General features: G+C 43.1%; 1 pseudogene; it reads left to right on the forward strand.

Annotated features, from left to right (window-relative positions):
- Window positions 1-626: 626 nt before the first annotated feature.
- LOC126636890 (Ig heavy chain Mem5-like) lies at window positions 627-9,233 on the forward strand (annotated as a pseudogene).
- The last annotated feature ends 847 nt before the right edge of the window (window positions 9,234-10,080 follow it).

Raw genomic sequence — 10,080 nt, forward strand, 5'->3', positions numbered from 1 at the left:
GCTCCTGGAATCCTGCAGGGTGCCCCCTGGGATGTGTAGGTTGAAGCAGACTGATGTATTTCCTGAATGTTCCTCTTTGAACATTGAAGACACTGCATTTGTAAGAGTGATTTGTTCTCCAGAACTTGGTATTCTTTGGGAGAAGGACATTTTCTCCTACCTCAGCTCCTATCCCTGACCTATTGCCAGGCAGGACACCTCAGCAGTGACAGGTAGGGGTTGTATCCCCTCATCTAAAGCAGCTGAAGGAGGGAGGATACCACTCTGAAGGAGAAGATCCTCTCCACAGTCCCCTCCCAGCCACCGCATGACCACAGTCATCTCCAGGGCCACAGTTCCTTACAGGAGGTTCAGAGATACGAGGGTGAGGAGCACTGGGGAGTAAAGAGAAGTTTCTACATTTCCAGTGCAGGCTGAGCAGTACAAAAAAACAAATGTGGTTTCCTGCCCCACCTGGGGCAGCAGTGACGTGTGTACCCAACTCCCTCATATACAAAGTACCTGCAGCTACAAAGTGCCCAGAAAAGGCTACAAGTCTGCCTGGAGCTGCAAGGAGCCTTCAGTGCTGGAAGGACAGGGCATTTCTCTGCTGACCCAAAGAGCAGAGCCCTTTGGGTGAGCCCTTCTCAGCCCCTCAATATTACTTTCCTAATTCTTGGTGCACCATGCAAATTCCTCTGGGGAAGCCTGCAACGCTCCTCCGGATGCTGGTCATTGTCTTTTCTGCACTCCCTACAGGTGAGAACTCTCACAGACAAGGTGGAGGGGCTGGGGGAGGGGTGTTTCCCCCTGCCTGGGACCTGTATAATTCCCAAAATACTTTGTCCTTTCCTGGCCTCCCATAGGATGTGTGGAGGTTGGAGGATCAATAGAAGGATGGATGTCTGATATAGCCCTGCAGTACCCCACTGCCAGGTGCAGAAGAGAGGTCCACCAGTCCCAGGGCTAGAAGGGATGGGAGCCAGACTGGGTCTCTGTGACCTAGGCAGACCTGAGCTCTGCCCTGCCATGGTAACCTGATCCCTCTCTGCAGACTCACAGAGAATGCACTGTCCTGCTGGACTTGGGAAGTGGGGAGAACCAGGCTGTAGCTGGAGGAGAAGGAGCAGGAGATGGTTCTGATGTAGTCAGGTCTCCCCTTGGTATAAACTGCAGGAGGTAAGGCAGGTCCCAAGAGGGGTCTCAGGAACACAGGGCCATTTTGAGGTATCCAGACCAAGGACAGAGAAAGGTTGTGTCAGGGAATGGGAACATCTTTGGAGCTTTAACTTTCCTCTGTAAAAGGGAGAGGAACAGGCTGTTAGCACCCTAGCATTCTCCTTTCCCCCTACCAAACACCCTGTCTCTGCTGAATGTGCTATGGTGGTGGGGAGCAATCCTGAGAGTGTGACACAACAGGTGAAAGTGATGGGGGGAGGGAGGCTTTGAGCGCCCTGCACCTATCCTCTTGTTGCTGTGACTGTGGCCATGTGCCTTGGGAGGTGTAAGCTCTCAGGTGTGTCTGGTTACAGGTGGAGAGGGGCTGACAGCACCCAGGGGTTCATTGCATCTCTCCTGTACCACGTCTCCTACATCAGCCACAGTTCTTCCACACTGCAGTGTGGGGCTGCTGTGGACAAACAAGCCACCATCTCTAAAAGTAGCTCATAGAGAACACCTCTAGTTTTGTGCATCCTGCACCCTCAGGACTCCAAGGAACTGCACAGTCTTGCTCTGAACAGCCTTGGTATTTTGTAGGGAAAGGACATTTCTTGGGAAGGTTTAAGAGCCCCAAGAGAAGGTCAAAAAGCTTCTTGTCCCTCCGGTGCTCATAGGCAACTGGCAAACCAATTCCCTGTGTGTCCATGTCCAGCCTGTTCTCTGCACCCTCTATATATGGGGATATGTGTTCAAGCATAGCTGGTGAAAGGAGCAGGTGAGCTGGAAGGGCTGGAGACTCCATGCTCTCCTTCTACCAAGCTTCTGGATTCATATTTAAAGATACAGCACGTTAACAAGCAGTTACACAGGGTCTTGTGAGTTTTCTACCTCAGTAGTTCTTTGATCTGTGGCGTCTAGACAAGCCACTGCCTCCAGGCATAAGTTCTGGAACTAAAGGCCAAAATTCTGGATTTGTGCACCCTACAACCCCAGGATGGACTACTGCACATGTGAGCTTTCTCACAGCCACTCAAAAGTCACACCTGCCCTATGTCTTTCCAGGTACCCTCTCCAACATAGAGATGGTGGCATCTGGTCCTAAGGTGGGGAAGGTCTCCAGCTCGTTCTCACTCACCTGCACTGTAACGGGAACACCTCTGGACAGCCCTCGATATGATTGGAATTGTGTCCGTCAGACCCCTGGAGGGCACCTGCAATTCGTAGGCTGGATCTACCCTTTTGGGAATAACACAGGCTATGCCCTAACCTTCCAAGGCCGAGTTACCCTTTCTGCAGATAAAATCAAAAGCAAGGTCTCCCTGCAGCTGCATTCCCTTACAGCCTCGGACACAGCCACCTACTTCTGTGCCAGACAGCACACAGTGATGCCATTGCAGGGAGAGGAAGCACAAAAATGGGGAGGTACTGCAGTGGTGGCAGATCCCTTTCTCAGAATGACAGTTGCCTGGACTTGCTCTAGGAAATATCAGAGAGACTTGGGATTGATAGACGTGGCCTCACCAGCTCTGAGTACAGGGGAAGAATCATGTCCTTGGTCCTGCTGGCCACACTGTTCCTGATACAGGCCAGGATGCCATTGGCCTTCTTGGCCACCTGGGCATACCACTGGCTCATGCTCAGCTTCCTGTCGATCCAAACTCTCAGGCCTCTTTCTGCCTGGCTGCTCTCCAGCCACTCTGGGCCCAGCCTGTAGCACTGCAGGGGGTTGTTGGGGCCAAAGTGAGGGACATGGCACTTGGCCTCGTTGAACCTCATCCTGTTGGAATCTCTCCAGTCTGTCCAGGTCCCTCTGAAGAGCTCTCCTGCCTTCCAGCAGATCAACACTCTCCCTAACTTGGTGTCATCTGCAAATTTGCTAATGATACACTCAATCCCCTCATCCAGATCATCAGTAAATATATTAAACAGAACTGGGCCCAACACTGATCCCTGAGGGACACCACCAGTGACCAGCCACCAACCATTTACCACAACTCTCTAAGGAATCACTAAGGAATTGTAATGTCTGTCATGGTGAGAAGAGGCTGAGACAACCAGATGGTTCAGCCAGGTGGAAAGGTTGATTGGGAAGTGGGGGATCTTCTCTGTATAAATATCTAACAGAAGGAAGTAAAGAGGATTACGTCAAACTCTTCCGAGTGGTACCCAGGGAAAGGACAAGAGCAAATGGGCACAAAGTGAAATGCAGGAAATTCCACTTAAACAAAGCAAAGTATTTTTCACATCCTGAACCTGGGCAGGTCACTCCTGAGAGTGACTGAGCACTGGAACAATTTCCCCGGAGAAGTTGTGGAGTCTTCATATTCAAAACTCAAGTAGACATAGTCCTTAGTTACCTGCTTTATCTAACCTTACTTTGAGCAGGGGTTTGGGAGTTAACAGTCCTCTAACATCCCATCCATTCTCATCCATTCTTTAATTCTCTCTTTCTGGGTCACCACTCCTTTCCACCACAACCCCTCAACCTCCACCCAAAATCCATACAGAAAAAGAGAGAATGATACCAATGAAAATTAACCTCTGAAGAATTTGTGTATCCGAGACTTATTTTTCCTAGAGCATGAAAATATTAGACATATAAATAATTTTAGGTACAGAGTAATCTTAATACATTAGAAAATAATCTGACTGTGTCTGGTTCTTGACATTCTTTAAAAAGTATCCTCCCTTAAATCTCTAGAATTTTATTTAAAATATATCTGAAATCAAATAATTTGACTTAAGGTCTCTTACAATCCAAATTGATCCATATTCAGTGTCACCAGCTGTGGGCAATATTTCAGTAAGAGTTGTATTATTACCTTAATCTGGCATAAAGATGATGCTGGCAATGCTTTTATTAATAACTGTAATTGCTGTGTGGTTTGATTTTCCAGCAACAAAAGGGCAGAGGAAGAAAAAATGCAACATTCAAAAGACATCAAAGAAGAGGTGTCACCTGGCATTGAAATGAAAAGACAGTTTTTGTATGACTATTCACTGCTGTGTGGTCTAGGTGACACAGTGTTTAAAGGAGACTGAATCATCCATCAAAAACTGACTTCTGGAAAAGCCTGAAGATGCAACCTACCCCACTTCCTCACGGCATCATCCTCCCCCAGATAGCTGCATCCTGAAGAACACATCTGATTCTGACTGGGGTTCAAGCTATGGAGTGATCACTATATGCCACATTCAAATACAGATGTTGGTTTCTAGATCATTTGATTTTGAACATACTCTTACCAGCTCCAGTTCAGCAGATTCGTGTTTTTACTTGACACAGTTTAGAAGTTTCTATCTGTTACACATGGTGTCCCCTCTACTCCATTGTAGAGAAATAGCTGGTTCTAGAATTTTTCGCTTCCCAAGCTACTTTAGAGAGATAAAACAGTTTGGTCAATTGCACTTGCTGCATGACTCTCTTCACAACATTCAGATGATGCCCTCAAATGCAGACCCTCGAAGCTAGATAAGAAGACTTTAGCTCCATGTGGCAGGTCTGGTTTTCCCTGACCAGACCATGACCCTACCCTCTATTACTGAGCATCACCACTGAAATGGGTCCCTCTATCTTCATATCAGCTCACAGTAAACAGTGACCTTCTACCCACCAGCTCTATCTAGTGTTACAGTTCTCCCACCCTTCCTGCCTTTTCCACATCTGTTTCTCTTTCCGCTCAACGATTTAAGAGATCATGCATTCATTCCCTCTTCAACTGCATGGCTAATGTTTTCCTCCATGGCCCAGATCATGATCTCCTTTTTTTGCCCATGACAGCAGCAGTTTCTTCCCATTCATTATATCTTCACGAACCACTGCAAGGAACACTGTCTGAGTTTCTGACAGTCTCAGTGTACTTCACTATCAGAGCAAATCTAAGTTAGTGCACTTCTTCTTAAACACCCTCATGGGCTATAGATTAGACTGTTGCAGAATCTCTATTGCTGCTAAACACTTAGGACACTTAGAGCCTCCCTGGAGTCACTCAGGCATCTCACAGCTTCTGGGAAGAGAGGAGACCCCATCCACTCTGGGGCCATTTCCAGTGTGGCCTCTTTATGCCCTGGTCAGCCTGGTCCCCTCCCACCTCCTTTTTGGGGTATGTTTTTTAACCCTCACGGCCAACTTTCAGCACTACTTTAGTGGAGGACCAGACCAGTACTTTTGCACCTTTTTCCCTTGTTGACGCTGTCACTTGGGTAGAAAAATCCTATACTAGCGCACAATTGCCTTATAATCTCCCGCCACATATAAATTTTTTTTTCAGGATTTTAATATATTTCCCTTCTTTCTGCCCTTCTCCGGCTTGACAGCAGTTAGTGATTGGTATTAAATTGTATTTCCTTGGTACACCACCTGTACCCAGGTTTTCTTCTTCCTTATAAGCTGTTAACATGAGTTTAGCTTACTGCTGCTACCTCAGGCTAAGAGAACCACTACATGTCTATTTTCAAGGATTGTTGTTTCAGTATTGTCTGGGGTGGGGGAAGAGGTACCCATGCATTTACCCTACTGCAAATACCACATGATTCATGTTTCAATTAAAGGTAATTTGCTTGTATCATGTGGCTGTGTTTACATCCTTGCATTGCAAAATTATCTTTTATAGCATCTTCAGTAAGTCAGCCAAGATTTCACCACCACAGTTTCCCTTCTATCACTAAAGTGGCAGCTGCTTTGCTGTCCAGCCTACGTATGAGGCTGGATTTATCTTTGCTTGCATTTAATGTTCCACCCAAGTCCTTAGTTTCAGGTGGTACTAAGGATGCAGAACTTACCCATCGTGCAGGATTTGATCAATCCCCTTTGCACCATCCAGAGCAAAATCCTTGTTAATAACTCCTCCCATGGAACAGTGTACCTCTGCCTAATAAAGAGCAATAATTTCTTTTTCACTTTTAAAAATACCAAAAGCAGAGTAAAGACTTCCTGAGGCAGCAAATGATCCTCACACTGGCCCATAAGAAAGATGACAACTTGAAAAAAAAAATTCAGAGCATAGAGAATACAAAAACAACATCAAAAAAACTCCACATCTGTAACTCTGAAGAGTTTTGAGAATTGCTGTAGAATAATACTCAAACTTTTCTCATGAGACTAAAATCTGAGCCTTACCAGACTAACATTATAATACTTCATTATACTCTTAGAGGTGTCAAGCAGGTTCAAATCTCCTTTTTTCTTTCCACCTTCGGGTCCCTATTTTAAAGTCCATGTGATTTCTTATGTGCTATAAAGGGCATATGACTCCAAATCTCACATCACTGTACAGGAAAAGGGAAGGAAGCAGCACTTTTTGTAACTCAGTATATCACTGTGCTGAGAACTTGGGGTAGCTCACAGTGGCACAAACGCCCTAAAGTCTCATTCAAAAACCTGAGACTACCAAAGGAGCAATGCATTTTGAAGAAAGAAAGAATGGGAAAAGGAAATATATTAAAGAAGATAACTGCAGAATTCCTAGGAGTACTTATTCTGGAAGTATATTGCTTATTGAGGTAATAAATGAGAGATGGGTTTTAAAAGCTTTGGCCTGGATCAAGTTCTTGAAAATCACTCTATAATGAAATTATTGTTTTCTATGCTCAGGATTTTGCTGATTTTCAAACACTTTCATGGCTGTCCATATATGGATCATTTGGACAAACTCTGGCATTTTCTTGTCTGGTTTTATACACTTTTAGAGTGTGGTGAGGAAGGTGGGTTTATTTGACTATGTGCAAACAGTGTGGCAACAGACAAGCTTGTATTTGGAACAGGAACCACTTTTTCAGTTGAGCCAAGTAAGTTCCAATTCTCTTACTAATAATGTGTTTCTGAAGTCTTCTCTCCTTATGTGTTATGGTTAAGCCTTTTAGCATCATCCAGTGAACCATTTTTGGGTAATTAGAAAAGAACACCAAAACCTTTCAATATGTATCATACATATCAAGCATATTAAGCTACTCTTGAAGTAAATAGTCTTCTTAGTATCTAAATTTTTTAAAATAAAAATTATTATGATAATTTCTGTTGTATTCTTCAAACTTTCCTCCCTCATTTCAAGGTCCCTCAGTTAAATTTGTGTGTGTGTGTGTGTGAGGACAAGCTTAGGAGTCCAAGAGATTATAAGCTCCAATGAAAATCCTACCCTTATACTCCCTTTCCATCTTTGATCTCCTCTGTGGTAAATAGAAAGAAAAATAAACATAGACAAACACTCAGCTGTCGGGGGACAGATGTGGCTGGACTGTATCTGAACTATAGATGACTTAGCTCTCAGAAAACATGCAGAAAAATGAAATCATCACAAAACAAAGCTTCTTTTTTTCAGAGAGCCTAAAAGAATCTGCCCCAGAAGTCATTGTACTCAAATCAAAGAAGACTAAACAACATGACAACAAACTGAACATGGCTTGTTTGGCAAGGTCTTTCTACCCTGAGAGCATCAGCCTTGATGTGCCTGAGAGTATTGTTTTGTATGACGTGAAGGTACCTCTGGTCACATCTGGGGGGATGTACAGCACCATGAAGGTCGTTGAAGTGGAGCCAGATGCAGAGTTGACCTGTAAGGCTACGCACAAAGGGAACAGGAGTAAAGCCAGCACAATTCTGCCAGGTACAGTGCTGTTGCCCAAATGCCACCTGACTCTAGAAGATGTGTCTTCCATGATTTTTTCCTGCCCTCTGGGAATCTAGCAAGGAAAAGTGCAGTCAGAAAGATATTTAGGCACTTAGTTAGGTGAAGACAAGATATTTAAAAGCCATAGCATTTGTGACCTTAATTGAACTATTAAAGCACAACAAACAACTAAACTAATCTAAACTTTTCTCATCCCGAAAAAGAATAAACATAACCCTCTAATATTTGTTGGTCTAACTTTATCTACAACAAAATAGTTGAAGGGAAATGGGTACACATGTCTGCTAGAAGAAAGCTTGAAATAACGTCCTTAAAAACACAAAATAAAAAAAGGACATATGATTGTTTGGTTACATTTGATCACTTTTTAAATTGTTGTTTTCCTTCAAAAGGGAGAGAAAAGTAAAACTCAACAATCCTGAGGGGGTTTTTCTGCAATCACATCTAGAAAGCTGATTTTTCTCTTCAAGTTAATAATTAATTAATGACTTGCCATCTGATTCTCCAGTACTGCTTAATTACTGCTGGCAAAAGAGCTATAGGTATATTTCGTGTAATTCCTGTTTTGCATAGTTTGGATACAATTTATAGTGTGTATCATTTGACAGAAGAGAAAACTGAAGAATTTGGAACAGTTAATGATTGCAGCATTACAGATGCTTCTAAAAGAGGTGAGTTCTCTGAAAAAACATCAGAGTACAGTTACTTTATTGGGGATTCAGCAACAATACAGGAACGTGCACTGCCTTTGATACAGAAACGTCTGAACTGGAGATACTTATTAAGCAATGAGCTGCACCTTTCTACAGACTCAATATCAAAACATGAACAATTGCTTTCTCTGGTGCAGAAATCTCAGAATTGGAAATAATTATTGAGAAATAACCTGCTTCTTCAGGTTAACAGACTAGATAGCTGACAAATTTCCATGGGATAAACAGCAATTGGAAGTCCTTTCTCCTCTCTTCCCTGCACTTACTACATTCCTCTCTCATATTTCCCTTAGTTCCTGCATCCCTGTGTGGATTTTCCTTCTTTTTTGGGGGTGAGTGGGGCAGGGTGGGGATAATATCAAGATGACACTTTCTTCCCTCTTCTTCTTCTTAAAGCAAATGCCAAAATGGAGAAAATGAACACGCTTTTCATGGCTGTTCTGGGTTTGAGAGTCTTGCTGGCAAAAAACATCATCTTCAATGCTCTCATGAGTATCAAGCTGTTCCTCTTCTGAGGTAGGAAACACATCATTCAGTCCTGCGAACACAGGAGGCAAGATCAAAGAGTAGCCATTTGCATCCTTCTGTAACCCCACAAGGAATGACATTACTTCAGTTGTTCCTGTTTCCACTGAATAAGTTAATTTATCCTCCAAATTGCACCTTATCCCCAAATCAGGCTAATCCAGAGCATCTCAGGTTCTATTAAAAATCTGCTGGTTGTTTCCAGTGGCAAAGAACAAAGTCTGGATAAATGTCCAAATCAGAAAGAATATAAAGGGAGAATCCCAAAAGTCAACAAAGGCAAAAAGAGGAGTAGGAAAAGAAGGAAAGAAAATTATAAAGATCAGGTAGCAAAATGACCAAAAAACATTTGGCCACTCCATTGCAGATTAACAGGAGCTCAGTGCCACTGCATTAAATATGAATAAGAATTTAAAAGAAATATTGTTTGCTCTTTCAGGTACTGGGTGAGCCAGAAATGGGCTGAATAAGAGCAGGAAAGAACACACAACAGGATAACACTGTGTGTCAGCTTTGCTACCCATAAACATCTGAAGAATCAACAAACTCCCCCATTTCTGTAGATCTATGAGTCTCTTCACTTCATCAAGGTGCTCTTTAGTGAACACCATCTAGAATCCTTCTTAGACAGAATTCTCGTCTAGCTTAGAATCATTAATAGAACATTTTCTGGTGTTTCTTATTTCCCTCATCCCTCTGTTGAGTAGGAACAATTAGCTCTCCTACTCCTGGATCCATTGCACTGATGCATTCAAATTGCTTAGATAGTTTTGAAAATTTTAACTGTATACTTAGTATGCTTTAAAAATACCATCTCTGGTCATATTACTTTGTTGTCTACAGAAGTAATGATCTTCTGCTCAGGGATCCCAGGCACAGGGGGAGAACTGTATAATTTCAATTTTTAGAGGATTTTATCAGTGGCAATTTTCCAGGGCAGGTCCAGATATCATTTGGACCTAAAGGAATTCACTTCAGACAGGTATAGCGTTTTCATTTCCATTACCATTTTCATTTCCATTTCTTCTTTCAAGCATTTTTCTCTTTTTTTAAGTATATGGTACCTGAATTTTAGG

The sequence above is a fragment of the Myiozetetes cayanensis genome, unplaced genomic scaffold, assembly GCF_022539395.1.
Source record: "Myiozetetes cayanensis isolate MyiCay16 unplaced genomic scaffold, myiCay2020 scf14, whole genome shotgun sequence".
In the NCBI taxonomy this organism is placed as follows: domain Eukaryota; kingdom Metazoa; phylum Chordata; class Aves; order Passeriformes; family Tyrannidae; genus Myiozetetes; species Myiozetetes cayanensis.